Genomic DNA, 20,492 nt, shown 5'->3' with positions numbered 1-20,492 from the left:
AATCAACATCTTCTGACTCCTCCATGACAAGATGTCAGCGATAGTCCTCACCGACAGAAACAAAACAAAAACCTTTGAGGTCAAGACCGGAGTCAAGCAGGGATGCGTCATCGACACCATCCTTCACCTTGTCATAGTAAGCTTCCCAGTGGAGTGAACATTGTCTACAGTATGGACAGAAAACATTTCAACCATAGCAGGTTGAAATCCAAAGGGAAAACTGCACTGACATCACTCGTGGAACTTCGGTATGCAGATGACATTGCTATATCCACTTTCTCGGAAGACAATCTCCAAGCTATGCTTGGCACCTTTTGCGAAAGCATACAAAAGAATCGGTTTCAGCCTCAACTCAAGAAGACTCAAGTCCTTTGCCAACTCCCCTTCATCAATGGAGAAATCTTTCCTAATGTGGCACTCCATACCTGGGGAGCTAACTCTCTTCTAAGGCAGACATAGATGCGGAGATCCAACATCGAATCCAATCCACGTGCACCTCCTTTGGACGTCTCAGGGTGAGAGTCTTTGATGACTGTGACATCTGTGTTGACACCAAGGTCCTCATGTATAAGGCAGTTGTCCTTCCAACTCCTCTATACGTTCAGAAAATTGGACGCCACTTCAAGGCCCTGGAGAGGTACCATTAACACTGCCTGAAATGGAGGACAGGCATACTAATATCAGTGTCCCAAAGGAGCCAAGAGCACCAGTATTGAGGTGATGATCATCCAAAACCAACTCCACTGGGCCGGCCATGTGCTTAGGATGTCAGAGTCCTGACTTCCAAAGCAAATCTTCATTGCATAGCTCAAGGAAGGCTTCCGAACTAGAGGAGGACAAAAGAAGTGCTTCAAAGGCACCATGAACGCTTATCTCAAGAAATGCAACATCACGTCGATGCTTGGGAGACCGTTGCTCAGAATAGACCTATATGGGGGATCTTCCTGATTGAAGGGACACAATTCTTCAAAGACACCCAATGGCAAGAGGAAGCCCAAAAAGGAACCTGAGAAAAGAATACCAATCATCCAGAATCCAAGGACCAATCTCACCTCCCGGAAACACCTGCCAAGTGTGCGGTGAAGCAACTCAAGGATCGGGCTCATCAGCCGTGCAATAACCTACAGAACCATGATCGGTAACAGAGAATTCTTTAGGTGGACAATCATACTCGATCACCAAATAGGAAGATTCCATCTGCCATGTTCTTGCCCACTTATTAATCTGTCTAAATCCCCTTTTGCATCTTTATCACAACTCACATCCCCACCAAGTTTTATGCCATCAGCAAACTTGGGAATATTACATTTCCCCTTATTCAAATCATTGATATAGATTATGAACAGCTGGGACTCAAGCCACTCATCACTAAGCCTGCAACCTGAGAATGATTTGTTTACACCTAATCTATGTTTTCTGTCCATTAGCCACTCCTCAATCAATGCCAGTATATTACCCCCGATCTCATGTGCTCTAATTTTGCTTACTAAGCTCTTGTGTGGAGCCTTATTGAAAGCATTCTGAAAATCAAAATTCACCACATCCACTGGTTCTCCCTTCTCTATTCTGCTAGTAATATCCTCGAACAATTCCAACAGATTTGTCAAACATGATTTTCCTTCCGTAAATCTGTGAAGACCGAGATGGGAGGAGCGTGCAGTTTATCTAGTCTCACTACTCCACAGGTTGCACCATTAATTTCAATATTAAAAATGGCCAATTATTTTCCTTCACTACTGTTGGGCCCAGAATGAAAGAAACTTTAACCAGGCTTCTTTCAATAAACTCGGAATGATTGATTTATTATAAAACAAAATTTATTTTCTTAAATAAGTTGCAAGAACTAGTTAACACACAATTAGAATATGGAAGTATTATTATCTAACTCTTTTAAAATTCCTCAGCCATTACACACAAACAAACAGGATATAAGTAGACATTGAAAAAATAAAAGGATAAAGTTCGCAGGGTGTCAATGCTGGCAATCTGGAGTTCCCTCGTGAGAAGACAAATTGCTAGTCCCTGTAGAAGTCCAGAGGTTTTTACCAATGGAGCTTTGGCAAGGAGGATAATAGAGCCAATCAATCCTTTTCATTTCAGCATCTCAGGTTTACAAGGACCGATAAGTTCCAATGAGGTAATGATTCTCTAGCTGGATACTGACAATCACAGAGGGCAGCACGGTAGCATAGTGGTTAGCACTGTAGCTTCATAGCACCTTGGTCCCAGATTCGATTCCCCACTCGGTTACTGTCTGTGCGGAGTCTGCACGTTCTCCCCGTGTGTGCGTAGGTTTCCTCCGGGTGCTCCGGTTTCCTCCCACAGTCCAAAGACATGCAGGTTAGGTGGATTGGCCACGCTAAATTGCCCTTTGTGTCCAAAAAAGGTTAGGAGGGGTCATTGGCTTATCGGGATAGGGTGGAAGTGAGGGCTTAAGTGGGTCGGTGCAGACCTGATGGGCCGAATGGCCTCCTTCTGCACTGTATTTTTTATGTTCACGTAGTTTCAAGCAAGGCAAAGAGAAGGTGAGCTGGGCAGCTTTTCACTTTCTTACTTCAGTCCCAATTAAATGCATGCTAAAACTTTGGGATTAAAGGCTATGGGGAGAAAGCAGGATTAGGCTGTTGAGTTGGATGATCAACCATGATCGTGATGAATGGTGGAGCAGGGTCGAAGGGCCAAAAGGCCTCCTCCTGCTCCTATCTTCTATGTATCTATGTATGGATCTATGTAAAAAACAACTTCAAAACTTACCCATTGTTGTCATGACCCAGTAAATCTGTAGCCTTTGACTTTAAACTATCTTTTTCCCCATCAATTAAAATGACTGCAAACAAGTAAACAGTTGTCCCCCATCAAGTGCCATGCTGGTCAAGTGATTTCTTGGAAAAAGCATGCTTGCTTTCAGTCCAAATGTAAAATTATGACCATTTTAAAAAAAAATCTAAGTGCCCAGATAGTGCAGTGCCCTTCCAATATTTAAAAGAAAAGTCCAATTCTTAAAGATATGGGACCAGATTCTCTACTTCAGAGGCTAAGCGCCGACACCCGGACTGAATCGGTGGTGTTCCACAACCCCGAGAGCAGCCCCGGTCCCGAAGCAATTAAGGATCCGTCAATGGCGAGCGGAACTCGAGCAATTCCAATGAAAAACAGCATCTGATTCGTGAGGGTTGGGGTTGACAATCAAGAGGCTGACAAACAGTAGTCGCATATAAGCACTTTACTCTCCAACCACACTCATTCCAGCCAAGAAGGTGGCACCTCAAAGAGCGGCACCCCGATTCGCACATGCGGAGCTCTCGGTCCTGCTGGACGCCATGGGGGAAGAGGTGGGTCATCCTGTTCCGCGGGATGGTAAGGAGGCTGCCACCCGTTTCCATACACTGGGCCCGGGCGCAGGAAGCAGAGGGCGTGAGCCCCCCCCCCCCCCCCCCCCCCCAACTGTCCCTGTAGAAGTCCAGACTTCTACAGGGACTGGTCAGCAGTGCCGAAAAAAGCTTCACGACCTCCTCAGGGCGCCCATGGTCGGTAACCAGCGTCATGCCCCCGGCACCGACCCCCATCCCACACACCCATCCCACCCCCCCCCCCCCCCCCACCCCCAACCCTCACAACCCAGAGGGCAACCGACCCCCACCTGCCAGCAGTCTACTCACACCCCACTCTGCACCACATGCCAACACCCATACTGCCCTTGGCCGGGTGCCCTGCACACACAGGTGATGTTCACCCCTTGTGCTGCTCGCATCTGACTTCCTCATGCTGTGCATTGTCGGCCCCCCTTCCAACCCCCCCCCGAGGAGGAGGGGACAACTACCGGGAAGGGAGAGAGAGCAGACTGCAGGGGCCCGCTGGACCTGCGGCCCTTCATCGCCTTAAAACAGCGGCATTGGACCTGGTCGGTGGGCCTGGAGAGCGGGCAGTCGCCAGGGCAGAGGTCAGCATCAGGGAACCAAGTGAGCTCCTGCTGAGTTGCTGTGTCCCTACGGCACGTGTGGCAGCACCCACACACTATCCACACCACCCACCGCCTGCTCCCCTAAGCTGCCCACCACACCCACACCACTCCGCCACCACCCCACAGCAGCACCCCACCCCCCCACACCACTCCGCCACCACCCCACAGCAGCACCCCACCCCCCCACACCACTCCGCCACCACCCCACAGCAGCACCCCACCCCCCCACACCACTCCGCCACCACCCCACAGCAGCACCTCACCCCCCCACACCACTCCGCCACCGCCCCACAGCAGCACCTCACCCCCCCACACCACTCCGCCACCGCCCCACAGCAGCACCCCACCCCCCCCACACCACTCCACCACCACCACCCCCAGCGCAGCACCCCACCCCCCACACCACTCCGCCACCACCCCACCGCAGCACCCCACCCCCCCACACCACTCCTCCACCACCTGTACCCCAGCACCCCAGCACCAAACCGTACCCTAGCACCCCACCATTATCCCCCCCCCCAACCACCCTCACCCGCGATCCCACCACACGTCGTGTCATGCAGGTTCACCTGGCGACAAGGCAGGCCCTTCTGGTGCCCCCCGCCCTTCCCCAGCCACAACCCAGGACACATCTGCGGCGAGGCGGGACCGGACAGCAACGCAAGCTCCCAAATGCCAGCCTGCGACATCGGGGAGCACCAGTCTGGGGATGACAATGACTTCCCGTCACAGCTGTCTCTGAAACTCTCCACCATCCCAGAGACACTCGCCTCGGTTGGGCATTAAAGTGAAAGAGGCTCCTGGGGCACTATCTGGTGCACACCACACAAGTGCAGTGGTACATCAGATGGAGGTAGGAAACCCCCTAGGGGCGGACGGTTGCAGACGGCCCGACCCCAGGGACTAGCTGCTGTCCAAGGCCTGGGACACTCTGTGCGGGTGGTGCTGAGGTACATGACACGGTGGCCCTGTCACTGGCAGCCAAAGACCAAGGCCACCTGGACATTTCAGCGGCACTCCAGAGCTTGACCCAGTCACAATGGGTCATGGCAGCGGGTGTCGACGGCATTGCCCGGGGGCTGGCTGACCTGAGCCAGTCACAGTGAGACCTGGCACAATCTCTGTGCTCCTTGGCCACGAGCATTGAGATGATGGTTGAGATGAGAGTGGGCCTCTAGGACTGGCAGCGCCAGGTGGCAGAGAAGCCCTGGAGCTCGTTCTGGCAGCACTTCGGCCCATGGAGTAGCATGGGGACCATCAGGCACCAGAGGGATTAGGAGGTGATAGGGCCCATGCCAGTGGCCCCACAGGGATGCTCCTGGAACACCATAGCGCCTCAGACCCGGGTGCATTCGATGGGCAGCAGGCAGAACAGGGTGGAACCATGCCAGCTGGGACACTGAGAGACAGCCTGGCCTCACATGCCTGGTCACTCCAGAGGACACCTGTCAAATGGGTCCCAGGTCACAGGGTGGGAATCACAGCAGACCGTCTCTACCCCTGATGGAAACCACCTGGGAAGCATTAGGGCCCGTAAGACCAGGAAATTAGACAACACTTAAGTTGGCACAGGTGCAGCACACAGGATAGCGTTAGGAGCTAGGGCGTAAACGTGTAAAAACATACTCACCTGTTCACAATAAACACCTGTTTAAAAACTTTCCAACCTGCTGGTGCTTTGTCAGAAGGATATGGGCGGAGCTGGCTGCAGAGGGGGCACTGGCAGTGGGGCAGGGGGGAATGGGCGGGTTGGAAGTGGGGATGGACCAGGGCCGCCAGGCCAGCCACCGCACCGCGCCCCGGTACCCGTCCCCATCCCTCTCCCTCTCTACCCTGCCCTCCATACCCACCTGAACCCGTCCCTACCTCCATCACCCCAAGGGTTCAATGGGACCGTGGGATGGAATGGCCAACTCGCATACAAGGATCACCCAGGCAGATGGTGGAAAATTGGAGCCATCTGGGATGGCCACTTCCAGAATACAAAATGGACATTTGCAAAGTATGCAGGGAAAAATGGACAATGTTAAGAAAGCAAGCAGGCACAGAGCCTGCATATTGGAGCCACAGCTCCCAGACAAGACTGAAACTGTAGGCCTATTAGCATATGGGTGGCCCATTTCCGGGAACAAAGGAAGATACTTAAGTAACCGATCTGGCCCCAGACCTCGCGGCGCCAGTTCCCCAAACCGAAAGCAGAAAACAAAGCAGGCCAACGGCCACCTAGCACACGCCCAGCCATCAGGGCACCCACCCCTTTATTGGTCAGGATCAATGCTAATGATCAAGAAATGGCCCAATTGATTGGGGCCAAGTTGAAGGCCCGCCCAAAAGCGCGCAAAGCCCCTTCAAGTATAAGAAGAAGGCCCCAAGAGAGAATCGCTCTCTTGGACCCGGCTCTCACAGCGGAGAGACCCGTCCACCAGCTGCACCAGAAGCAAGTAAGTCCAAGGTCAACGCTCGCTACCAGATGGACGACCTTAGCTGTTTCCCTCCAACACTTCGACCCCAGCAGCCTCAGAACCGAACAACGGCCATTGTTCCTCTGACTGAGTGGGCGCCCAAAGCTAAGTATAGGCTTTAGCAGTCGTGATAGTTTAGTCTGTAGTGTTTCGTGCATGAGTAGATATTACTGTGTGTGTAAATAAACAGTGTTGACTTTGAACTAACTAACTGGTGTACCGACTCTTTGATCAGTATTCGGGTTTGAACCTTGTGGCGGTATCGAGAGATACGACTCTAGAGCAAACATAATTAGGATTAAGGAAGGCGACCATATTGACCGCTGTATTCAGAGTCAACCAAAGAGAGCAACAAAGTGCTACCGTGGGCAGGGGTTAGACGTTGTCAAACAATCTTTATCTTTAACTGGTGGTGCATTCTTATGTGTGTACACTCTGTCCCTTCCTTACACACTCTGATAACCATTTCCCTTATTGCTTCCTGTTCTCTTACCTTTTCCTCTCTGTTTCCTCCACCCCACCTAATCCCAAGTCTATTTTCGTTTTTCATCTGGTTCAGTAGGAAGGGAATAAAATGATTTACTTACTTACAGAGATTCTGCCTGGACACACTCGAATTGTTGTGGACTTACTAAACAGCTGACACATCATAATCTAAAATTATGGGTCTGAGCAAACATTCTGAACATTGGCCAGTTTTCTCATCTAACTATAGTCAATATTTCTTGCATACAGCTCCAGTATGTTCAATTTCATAATGTATGTGTTATCTTATGCCTTATTTTCACAGCAACAGTTTATGTAGTTAAACTTCCCAAGGCATTAATTGCCCTCTTAAAGACCCCAATTGGCAGCAGGGCAGGCCTTCCTGCAACAGACTTAATCAAGGTGGAGCCAAGATCGATGACATTTTTTTCCTTTGGACCCACGGCGAAGAATCACTGAAACGACTACACAATGACATTAATAAGTTCCATCCAACCATCAGACTCACCATGGACTACTCTCCAAAATCAGTTGCATTCTTGGACACACTCGTCTCCAGCAAGGGCGGTCACCTCAGCACTTCGCTTTACCGCAAACCCACGGATAACCTCATGATGCTCCACTTCTCCCTAAACACATTAAAGAAGCCATCCCCTATGGACAAGCGCTCCGTATACACAGGATCTGCTCAGATGAGGAGGAGCGTAACAGACATCTACAGACGTTGAAAGATGCCCTCGTACGAACGGGATATGGCACTCGACTCATCGATCGACAGTTCCAACGTGCCACAGAGAAAAACCGGACCGACCTCCTCAGAAGACAAACATGGGACACAACCGACAGAATACCCTTCGTCGTCCAGTACTTCCCCGGAGCGGAGAAACTACGTCATCTTCTTCACAGCCTTCAACACGTCATTGATGACGATGAACATCTTGCCAAGGTCATCCCCACACCCCCACTACTTGCCTTCAAACAACCGCGCAACCTCAAACGAACCATTGTTTGCAGCAAACTACCCAGTCTTCAGAACAGTGACCACGACACCACACAACCCTGTCATGGTAATCTCTGCAAGACGTGCCAGATCATCGACATAGATACCACTATTACACGTGAGAACACCACCCACCAGGTACGCGGTACATACTCGTGCGACTCGGCCAACGTTGTCTACCTCATACGCTGCAGGAAAGGATGTCCCGAAGCGTGGTACATTGGTGAGACCATGCAGACGCTGCGACAACGAATGAACGGACATCGCGCAACAATCACCAGGCAGGAATGTTCCCTTCCAGTCGGGGAACACTTCAGCAGTCAAGGGCATTCAGCCTCTGATCTCCGGGTAAGCGTTCTCCAAGGCGGCCTTCAGGACCCGCGACAACGCAGAATCGCCGAGTAGAAACTTATAGCCAAGTTCCACACACATGAGTGCGGCCTCAACCGGGACCTGAGATTCATGTCACATTACATTCATCCCCCACCATCTGGCCTGCGAAATCCTACCAACTGTCCTGGCTTGAGACAATTCACACCTCTTTAACCTGGGGTTACCCCATCTCTGGATCTGTAAAGATTTAATCACCTGCTAATGCTTGCATTCCAAACATTGTCTGGCATCTTTGAATTTGTCTATATATATGTTTCTGGAACAGACCTCTTCATTCACCTGAGGAAGGAGCAGCGCTCCGAAAGCTAGTGACATCGAAACAAACCTGTTGGGCTTTAACCTGGTGTTGTAAGACTTCGTACTGTGCTCACCCCAGTCCAACGCCGGCATCTCCACATCATGATGCACAGTAGTTCTCTTCTGGTTGGGTTCTCCTTTGCTTGATGGCTGGCATGACGTTGCATCCTCCAGGAATTTGCTTTCAGCAGAAGAGCTTATCAATGTTCCTGTCTGGATCATGAAAAGTCATCCTGACTAAGATATACTTCACACAGATGGGTGCATTTCTTTCCATCCTCAAAGTAACGCAATGACCAGAATATATTTTTAACTTCCTTGGACGTGTCCTTGTTGTCCTTCCTAGTCATGCAGTGGAACATTTGAATCATTCGGTCATTTAAAGGGTTATTGCTCACTGATTTGACATCACTGCAGTTCAGTCTGCAACACCAATAATTTGCAATGTCTGTCCCCACTGGGGTAGTTTGAACAAGCTTGTACTTTTTGTAAATTTATGCCACTCAGATTACAGCGGCGCGCTCTGAAGAGCTGTAGTCCTCCCATTACAGAGAAAAACTATCAGCTCTGGGTGAAGATTCTCTGAGACGACCTTTCTTTTCATACCCAGCAGTAATGCACAAGTGCCAGGGCAAATCAGTCCACGAGATGAAAACATAATGGATTCATGGCTGCGTAGGTCAGATTTCAGGAATGTGGACGGAAAGTAACATTAATTCGGCTTTGTTTCTTTTTTTCACACACCTTGTCTGAGCTTTACTGATCGGGTGGACAACCTGGCATTGTGATGGGGTCATGGTCATCAGCACACACCAACAGGCAGCAGGAAAGTGTTGTGTTATGCTTCTTCATGTAGCATCAGCTGTTTCCTTGATGTATAATCTGTCAAAGGAAGGTTCAGACTTGGAGATAGGTTTAGCACATTTATTGAACAGTTAACAATTCTCCTACTTGAGTTCGACTCTCCTGCTGATCTTGCTGTAGTAACTCAATCTAACTAACCAGTCTGCTCTAATCCATACGGTGGGTGTGATGCTTCCGATCTGCCCCTGTCTCTCACTAAGTGTCGCCTGTGGAAAGAGAAAGAGCATGTGTGCCCTGTCCTTTTATATGGGTTGCCCCTTGTGGTAGTGCCACCTCTAGGCATCTTGACTGCCCATTGGTCGTGTCCTATCTTACTGACCTATTGGTTGAATGTCTGTGTGGCATGATGTCTCTGGTGCTCCCTCTAGTGTTTATTTAGTCTTAGTGTATTTGCATTAGCCCCTTGTGTATTTACAGTGATGCATATCACCACAGAAAGCGTGCTCAATTTTATGAGTAAAAGCCAATTAAGGGTCGTCATGCGGGGAAGCCGGCCAATTAGGTGTGGTAGGTGGGTCAGTGTCCGACAGCTCACTGTGACCCACCATTTCCAAAGGCATGTGCACAGCATTCAGACTGCAGGTAACAGACTGCAAAGAAGGGAGTCTATAGCAAGAGAGGCAGTGGAGGAAAGGTTGCGTCACCAGGAAGGGTCATTCTATGATTCACCTCCCTGGAAGCAGCTCCCAAAGGGTGGCAGCTCCCAAAGGAGAGATGTCCTGCTTCCACCAGATTGGAGGAGGAGGCAGCCAGAAAGCCTAACATGGCTGGGGGTGATAGACATTCCAGAAGAGAAAAACAGCTTTAACTGGGTAACATCCTAACTGGAATAATCCATACGTACCTGGGGGCAAGCAGAACAACCTGAAACCAACCAGAAACCATTTTGCCCCCGATTTTGTCAGCTGATGTTAGGCAATGCCTGGTTATAGTTTACCAGCAGCTTGAACTGAGGACTCCCTGAAGTCGAGCATGCCTCGTGACCCGATAGGGCCACACTGGGACTCCGCATGTATCCCAAAACTCTGTGTTAAATGTGAGGTTTGGGCAGCTGAACAATTATCAGCCTCACATCAATGGGCTACTCAGCATTGGGAAAGAAGCCAGTGACCAAAACAGCTGCCTAATCTCACTGAAAACTGGTCAGGGCAAGACTGACGGACAGGAAGAGGGCGTGGCGAAGGAGAGGAAGCGGAGGAGGTGAAGGTGACAGAGCGGAAGAGGAGGTGGAGGTGGCAGTGAAGAGAGGATGTGATGGAGAGAAGGAGGTGGAGTGGTATTGAAAAAGCGAAGGTGCTGGAGGTGACAGAGAGGAAGAGTAAGTGTGACGGTGGTGGAGAGGAAGAGGAGGTGGAGGTTGTGGAGGATACTCGAGGATGTGGCTCCCTCAATATCTTCCTCTGACTCCAGCGCTATTGCCACCTGGTAAGTAGCATGATGCAGGATATTTCACTATAACTACACCAAGAAAATTCCACACTATGTCTCTCCTTTAAAATCCTAATAACGATTACCTAACCAAATGGCTTTGGAAGTTGCAAAGACTTTTTAAAAAAAGATTTAACCCTGATTGGTTTACAAAAAGTTACCAAGGCTAAGCTATTGGAATTAACAGATAAATTGGAGTTAGAATTAGCCATAGGTGCGAGGAAAGCAGACACAGTTGAAGTAATAGCGTAGCATTTAAAATTGAAAGGAATACAAGGGAGGCAGGAATCTCCAAGATGTGTCAATAGATTGAGCTAGGGTTCAAATGAATCAGCTTGAACACAGAGTGGAATTGAAAAAAATTAAATGCGTAAGACATGGAGAAATTGAGATGTAAAGGCTTGAACTTGACCTCCAAGTGCCTGGGGGAGCTGATGAGAGATCCAAGTAGCAGGAGTATTATAAGACATGTCATAATAGGGGGTTCCTCCTGCTCCAGTGTTTTTCAGTGACTCCTACTGGAAAGGTCATTTGTATAGATGCAGCTGGGTTAGGGCTCAGCATAGTTGCCTTTCATGGTTAGATAGCCCAGCAACACTTTCTGTATTTAAAAAAAATTTGATCTCAGGATGTGGGCCCTGCTGGGAAGGCCTGTCATAGTTGCCTTGAAAAGGTGGTGATTATTTTCAGAACCCTTGTGGCGTCCTACAAAATAACATTGTGGAATTATTGTGATGTGGGTATAATTGGGCAATATTTCAATCTGTCTCTAGGCTTTGATGAGGTTTTGTTTATTCTACAAGTGACTAGAAGATAGTTGGTATCATCAACAAGAGAAGTATTCAATGTCTGAGATGTGAATGAGATCTGGTAGACAAAAATTAGAATGAAGAACATCCTGAAGAGACTGCTTGATACGAGGAAAAGACTTCCCCACCACAGGGTAGGAGAGGAGTTTCACTTTCTGTAGACAGTGGTATCATTTCCATGCTTGCTTCAGCAGACGATGACCTGGTGGTTAGCATGAGAAAGTAGAATTGCCCCATTTTCAACAATGGAATAGACCACTGGACCTGGATCTATATGGAGTACCTGCATCCTACTCTTCAGCCACAGAAGCTCTGTAGTTTGGGCCTCTGTTCCTTTACTGAAAGCAGATTTGAGCTTTCTAAGCAGATCTAAGCCGTTGCTTAGATTTTTACCAATGAATAGGTTTTGATCTTCCACTGTTGGTTTCATCCAGTGGCACATGGGGCGGCAGGGTGGCTCAGTGGTTAGCACTGCTGCTTCGCAGCTCCAGCGTCTCGGGTTCAATTCCGGCTTGGGGTGACTGTGGAGTTTTCACTTCCTCCCCTGCGTGGGTTTCCTCCGGCTGCTCCGGTTTCCTCCCACAGTCCAAAGAAGTGCAGGTTAGGTGGATTGGCCATGTTACAATTTCTCCTTAATGTCCAAAAGGTTAGAATCATAGAATTTACAGTGCAAATGGAAGCTATTCGGCCCATTGAGTCTGCATCGGCTCTTGGAAAGAGCACCAAAGCCCACATCTCCACCCTATCCACGTAACCCAATAACCCCACCCAAACTTTTTGGACACTAAGGGCAATTTATCATAGCCAAAATACCTAACCTGCGCAACTTTGGAGTGTGGGAGGAAACTGGAGCACCCGGAGGAAACCCACGTAAACACGGGGAGAACGTGCAGACTGCACAGACAGTGACCCAAGCTGGGAATCGAACCTGGGACCCTGGAGCTGTGAAGCAACTGTGCTAACTACTGTGCTACCGTGCTGCCGCCATCTATTTGGTTAGACCCGAGGAACAAACATGGTGCAAGGACGAAAGAGAAAATGCTGGAAAATCTCAGCAGGTCTGGCAGCATCTGAGGGGAGAGAAAAGAGCTAACGTTTCGAGCCTGATGACTCTTTGTCAAATTTATTATATGGTGCAATGACATTGCTTGGTATCGTCCATAGGTCACCAACTAGTGGGAAAGAAGCAGAGAACTGCAAGAATTATAGAGCAGTTATAATGGGGGATTTATTCAAATATAGACTGGGATAGTTGCCGTGCAGAAAGGGACAAGAGTTCCTGAGTCTATACAAGAAAATTGTCTACAAAAGTATGTTTCCAGATTTTGTGGTATTTGGGCGATGGTTGTGAGGGCTAGTACCCTGATCCCTTGCCAAACTGTTACTGCGTTATGGGGATGGGGTGGAGCGTGTGCTTAAGTAGGTGCTTTTTCCAAGGGTCGGTGCAGACTCAATGGGCCGAATGGCCTCGTTCTGCACTGTAAATTCTATGACTATGATTAATTCTATAACTGGAGTCAAGCATCTCATTCTCTCTGGATATCTTACTGCTGACTGCAGGCAATTATTGATGCATGTCACTGATGAGTTCAATGGAATAGGTAAAAAAGTTCACCTCTTTATTACCCCTTCAACAAAAGGATCATTCTCCTTAAAAGAGACAACAAAGACATCAGAGGCAATGGAGGTGGGGTGCAGTAAAATCAAGCGCCTCTTCTCCCAACATTTCATCTGTTTCTGCAGTGGCTTCATTCCGGAAAGAGCCGACCAAGGTTCTGTGCCTCCTATTTACTCCTCTTCTATCCTGCTGCAAAGAGCAGTGAGGGATCTGCAATCTCCTCCTGTGATCTAGTGGATGATGTTTCTACAATAAAAACTGTCTCACTGCATGGTGAGTGGACGTCCATCTCTGCTGCCGTGCTAGCTTTTCCAGTCCTCAGAACACTTTTGAAATTCATCTCTGAGTGTTGCTCCGCTGTCCTCTAATGTTAACTCGTCAACCTTTCATGGCCTAAACATGCTGCTCTGCTAGACAGAGAAAACTGCTGGTTCTGTAAGTTATAAAAGCTTTGCTAATTTTTTTATCCTCATGCCTCATGGTTGTAGTGAACTGACTCTTCACTTTGAGACCTGTGCCTCCAGGCTACGATGGATTGATTTCAGTGGTTAGATTTCTACTTCCTTAAGCCTGCCCAATTTATCTGGTATGACTGTAACTCCAGCCCTGTTGCCTAGTTTAAATTCTATTCTGGATCCTTGGACTTCCAGCTCTACAGAACAGAATTGCTCATCAGAATCTTTGATTTCTCCGAGGAAATCATCAGGTTTTCTGGACTTCAAAATAGTTGGATTGGATTTTGATTTTGATTATTGTCACTGTACCCAAGTTGGAAGTTTGTTTCAGCTTTCTTCTCTTGGATTGCATTTTCGATTTGCAGAACTGTTTGAAATGTCTGCGCTTGCCATAGAGAAAGCATTCAACTCCTGTGCTGGGCAGTCTTTGTGGCAATGTTATCTTTTGGTGCCTTATCTGGAACATTTTGACATAAGAGGAAGTGTTGTCTCTACGCCATCAGCAGGTTTGGCGTGCTCTCGACTTTGGGCCTACATATTGGATGGAGCCCTCCCAAGCCTCAAAGACTCCCCAAAATACACCCTGATTTGATCCGACATTACATCATCGAGCACACTGACTACAACGTGGGTGGAAACTAACTTGTGCTTTAAAGCTCCATAGCTACATCTACAAGCCAATCGACACAAGTCATTAATAAATGAAGCAGTGGATTCGTCCATTCTTTGGCTCCTCTAGCTGAATCTGGCCTGTTCATTCCTCTTAGGACTTAGTACTTATCGAAGGACCTCATAATCTCCTTGCAGGACATCAAAGTCTCCTTGACCCTTTGTCATGCCAGAACATCATCAGCATTCAGTACATTTCTATCCTTGACCTGTTACAATGTTCCAGTGAAGCCCAGCACACCAGGAGGAATAGCACCTCACCTTCCGATTAGGTACTTTACAGCCTTTGAACTTAACATTGAGTTCAACAACTTCAGATTATGAACTCTGTCCTCCATTTTGATATATTTTTCCTAACCTCCTTCCCCTCATAGGGCCAGACTGTAACTTGTTCTTATATTTAGCTTTCAGAGAGCGCTGACCCTTGTTCTGCTATTAACACATTCCTCTCTCTGACCTTTATGTCATTACTAACAACAGCCTTAGTCTTTAGTATTAGCAATAATACTCCCTTGTCTTGTGTCCATTACATTTTTGTCAAATCTCTCCTGAACTCGCATCAATCCCTGACTTTCTATTTTGCTTCACCTGTTCCAACTCCTCTTTTCATCACATTTTTACCTCCCTTCATCTCTGAAGAAGAACCATACGGACTCAAAACATTAACTTGGCTGTTAAGCACTTTGTTTTGGTGACACCGAGTTATGATGAGCAATTTAAGGTGGCCATTGATGCGAGTGAGGTGGGTGTTGGTCATGTAATATTTCAAGGAGGTGACAAAGGAATAGAAAGACCTGGTGGTTATTTATCCAGGAAATTGAATGTTCATCAAAAGACGTATTCGACCAACAAAAAGGAAATGTTGAGCTTGATATTGGCGTTGCAACATTTTGGTGTTTAAGTTGCTAACAATTGTTTATACATACCATAATCCATTGAAGTTTCTAGAGAAGTTTAAACATTCCAATGCATGACTTTTTGATGAAGTTTATTGCTACAACAATTTAACTTGTAAATTATACATGTAGCAGGAAGAGAAAGCAAATGCTTTATCATGACTGAAATATGGAGTTATATATGGAGTGGGCAGCACGGTAGCATAGTGGATAGCACAATTGCTTCACAGCTCCAGGGTCCCAGGTTCGATTCCGGCTTGGGTCACTGTCTGTGCGGAGTCTGCATGTCCTCCCCGTGTGTGCGTGGGTTTCCTCCGGGTGCTCCGGTTTCCTCCCACAGTCCAAAGATGTGCAGGTTAGGTGGATTGGCCATGCTAAATTGCCCTTAGTGTTCAAAATTGCCCTTAGTGTTGGGTGGGGTTACTGGGTTATGGGGATAGGGTGGAGGTGTGAGCTTGGGTAGGGTGCTCTTTCCAAGAGCCGGTGCAGACTCGATGGGCCGAATGGCCTCCTTCTGCACTGTAAATTGTATGTATGTATGTATGTATATATCTAATAGTGTAATGGTAGTGTCTAGTAATGAGTCGTATTTAAAGTTGAAAAGGCTTTGGAAAATGAGACCAACTTTTCATATTGCTGGTTCATTTTTTTAAGGGGAAGGTGTGATGCATGTAAGAACTTTTTATATTTGTTGCAGTAATGCTTTAAAAAAACCTGAGTAAGATACATGGACAGTATGTCTGCTAAAGCTGTGATTAAGGGGTTGGAAAAGTGAGATAATAATTGGTTTTAACCATTTACTTGTTTACAGATGGCTGACTAATGGAATATTGTTTTGGTTTGGAGGTCCCTTGGGTGTAAAATCATTTATGTTTGGCCTTGGCTAAATAGGCCATGGGACATCTTAGTGGGAGGAGATAGAATGCCTTATGCTGTGGGGAAGGATGATGTAAATAGCAGAAGGAGCCAGGTTTGTCTGTAGTTTCAGTTTGCCAGAGGACTTTGGTCTGACAAGCAGTGTCTTCAGTTTGCTCCTGAAAGGTTCTCTCCAGTAATCTGCACAGAGAAAAGCAAGTAAAACCTCATTGTTAACATTATTTATAAGCGGCATTTGCACGATATTGATTTGCATAATTGGAATAATTAGTGGCAGATTTAGGAAGTACATTAGAGTTCCTTCTTTGATTTAATAACAGTTCACTGGGAAGCTATTTCTTTGTTGTTAACGTGGTTAATTCAGTGTTTAAATTAAAGTTTGCTTTAATATCAAAAATACCTATTGTTCAGTATTATCACTCCTGTGGTGCAGTGACATTTCCTCACAGTTTTACAGTTTGAAAATATTTGGGTCCTTCTCCAGGATACTAACAGTAAAAGCAGCTTAGGGGTAGAATTGTGGCTTGGACCTTCACTGACCAAATCGTAAAAAAGTGAACTTCGGCAGAGACCGAGCAGAGTATAAAAACAGATACCTTGCTGTGTGCAAACTAAGTGATAAACACATGTGCTGGATCTCAGAAGCCCAGATGTGTGTGGGCACAGCCTTACTATACGGTAGCACTATCACAGAGGCCAGAATTTTAGGTTGAATGATTCCTGACCCGGAATCGCACCCGTGGGGCACCGTTACAGCCGACGGGCGAACCGTAATTAAGGGGACAACTGAGCCCATTCAGCAGCCAATTGTCAGTGGTTTTATGTGAGCCGTCCACTTTTACAGCGGGCAGACGGGCCAATCATCCAGGTGGCGGCCGTCCACATTTTTTTGTCACAAACAATACAATGTCCGGGGTTTAATAAAATAAAGGAGGATGTTTGAGGAATGGAGGTTTTGTGTCAGGTGCTTGAATTTACAGTATTGACACAGTTTGCAGAATTTTATTGAGCTAATTTCATTGTTTTACAGGACGGCACCTCCCTGAGACAGCTCCACAACAGCTGTCAGCCTTCAGGCAGCACCTTCGCTTCTCTCGACGTCCGCCCTCTTCCCGCCTCCCCGCCGCAGCAATGAGTTCCATTCTGACATTCCTTACCTCGGTGAGTATCACATCCTGAAAATGAATAATTCAGAAAGACACTAATCAGAAGAGCTTTAGACTTAATCGCTCGTCTTAAAACAGGATCGTTGTTTATAGCGAGCTGCAGTAGTAGCTGCAGTGTCATAAAGGAAATATATTTAGGATGGTGATAACGAAAGACATGTTGCAACGCAAGAAACCTTCTGCCTGTTGGCACCTTCAACTGACAGCTATTAATTTATTCTGATCTCACATTTGCATTGGGCAGTGCTCTCAGGCAGTGAGTGCCTCAATGAGAAAAAACAATTAGGATGCCGTCGTTAAAAAGACAGTGCTTTAGTGAAAGCCACCATTTACCCCGCAGGAAAGTTTGCCCATGTTCGCTTTTCGTAACTTGTGAGTGCGGGACTGGCATGTATGTGTTTGAAGTCTTGGGCCAGAATGACACCGTCCTCCCGACGTTCTGCATTAAAACAATCATGATCTGAAATGGTGAATGAAAAATGAGTGCATTGACTCCAGGATGTCTTCACATCAAATTCCTTTAGAGTCAACGATGATTTCCAGATTTTTATGCGCGTGACAGCACATTTTTTCTACCTGCTCATAAATCACTAACAGAAATAGGTAAAGGTCAGAATTCCAAAGTGTCCAGAGGACCATGTGAGAAACTGTTTGCTCCTCAACGTTGATACATGATTCTTTCCGGATTCATCCAGACAGTCCAGCTGCCAAGTGGTTGGTCTTCTTGGCTATTTTTGATAATCCGAGGTTCTGAGCTGGCTTGGAGCAATCTCATTAGGAAGTCTTGGGAACTTGTGTGTCTTCTCAGTCAATTTCAATCATGCACTGTAATGTTTAGTAACCCTGTCCCCCGCCCCCCCCCCCCCCCCCCGCCCCCCAGGACCTTGGAGATCCGTTGAATCCCAATAGCGCATAAGGAGATCGTTTAGCCCATCAAGTCTGCACGGACCCTCTGAGAGAACACTCTACCTGAGACCTATCCCCCTACCCTATACTCGCAACCCACCTAACCTGCACATACTTTGGACAGCGGGAGGAAACCGGAGCACCAGGAGGAAACCCACGCAGACACAAAGAGAATGCACAAACTCCACACAGTCACCCAAGGCCGGAATTGAACCCGGGTGCCTAGCGCTGTGAGGCAGCAGTGCTATCCACTGTGCCACCCTACATGAGATGCTATGCCTTCTCTTATTTGGGGTACAGGCATCAAAAGAACACCGTCGATTGTCACTAATTTCTTAGTTAAACTTTAGTCTCTGCCTTCACCATGCACTTTGAAGTTTGAACCCTATTCCTAACCCTAACCCAAAGCTGATGGTCATACCTCTCTCAATGGATTTCATGTTAATCACCCATACAACAGTCCCTTTGGCTACACTTGAGCACCCAGCATTGCAAACCTTTCGAGTCCATTGAAAGGCAGCGATATATCCACTAAGTTGTGGAGTGACCATAATAGGTTACCAAACTTTGTCTGCATGCGCTTGCTTCGAGAACAACAAACCATGTAATTTTTCATGACCTTTCTCAGCAATGGCAGATGTGTAATATCGAGAAGCAATTTCACCCCCTAGAACAGGAGGGGGACTTTGAGTAAGTGGGGAATTTAAAAAGAATAAATTTAGAGCACCCAATTATTTTTTTCCAATTAAGGGGCAATTTAGTGTGGCCAATCCACCTAACCTGCACATTTTGGGGTTGTGGGGGTGAAACCCATGCAGACACGGAGAGGATGTGCAAACTCCATATGGACAGTGACCTGGGGCCGGGATTGAACCTGGGTCCTCAGCGCCATAGGCAGCAGTGCTACCCACTGCGCCACTGTGCCACCATAAGTGGGGAGTTAAAAGGTTAAAATTATGAAACAGGAACCCAACCAGCCTTGCACCACACACTTCCAGTTTTAATAGAGTCAGGACCAGGGGCAAGCAACTAATCGGCTCTCAGTTTGTGTGTCAATCATTGAAGCCTTTTAAGCTGGTTAACTGCCTTCATTGTCAAAGGATTTCTATTCTTAATTCATATTGGCTAAACTTCTCATATCTTAGCAGATGAAAATAGTTGCTATCCATGGGGTAAGATGCATTTACATTGCTTGTGGGCTAAGATGAACAGGAGTGCTTTCTTCTTGTCATGAAAGCTTAACCGTAAATACACATGCACCTCCATGATCTTCCCCCGTTACCCCACAATCACCAATTGCCCCATGATCGCCCAAACTCGCATCGCTGATTCCTGGTTTCTTGTGCAATTGTGGTTGACTCTTAAATGTCCTCAGTTCAAGGGCAATTACGGATGGGCAATAAATGCTGGCCCAGAAATGCTGGCAGATGGAGTTTAATCCAGACAAATGTTAGGTAATGCATTTTGGAAGGGCTAATGCAGGTAGGGAATATACAGTTTCTACTTTCTCTACCTCAGAAACACAATAATGTACCTGATCCCCAGCTGTGGCCTCTTCTGGAGAATCTAATGGCCCAGCACGGAGCGGAGCCTCTCAATTAGAATGGCTTCTAGGCAGGCATTTAGTTAAAGAAAAAGCACCTATATTCACTATTTTTGTGGAAACCCTGGGCGGGATTCTGTCAGCCCATCCCGGGCGGAGATTCGGCGGGTGCGAATCGTGCGACGCCGCCCCGTCGCTGGTCCGCCCATTCTCTGGAGAGCGGAGAATCGCCGCCATTGGCGCAACCGTGATCGGCGCGACGCCGGTTGGGCCCCTCCGGCGATTCTCCGCCCGGGACGGGCTGAGCGACCGTAAAACAAATCCGAGTTCCGCCTGCGCTGCCCACGTGTGGTCTTACCCGGTGGCCGTGCATCCATCTGGGGGCGGCCTGGTAGGGGAGGGGAGGGGGGGTCTGACCCCGGCGAGGGGGGGGGCCTCCGCTGTGGCCTGGCCCGCGATTGGGCCCTACCAATCGGCGGGCTGGCTTCTCGGGCTGGGGGCCTCTTTTGTTCCGCGCCGGCCCCTGTAGCCCTACGCCATGTTGCGTCGGGGCCAGCGCGGAGAAGGGAGCCACCGTGCATGCGCGCGATCGCGCTGGTCCCACTGCGCATGCGCAGACCTGCGGCGCCCATCTGACGTCGGGATAGGCAGCTGGAGCGCCGG

This window comes from Scyliorhinus torazame, chromosome 10 (assembly GCF_047496885.1).
Source record: "Scyliorhinus torazame isolate Kashiwa2021f chromosome 10, sScyTor2.1, whole genome shotgun sequence".
Classification (NCBI taxonomy): domain Eukaryota; kingdom Metazoa; phylum Chordata; class Chondrichthyes; order Carcharhiniformes; family Scyliorhinidae; genus Scyliorhinus; species Scyliorhinus torazame.
This window is presented reverse-complemented; position numbering follows the sequence as displayed.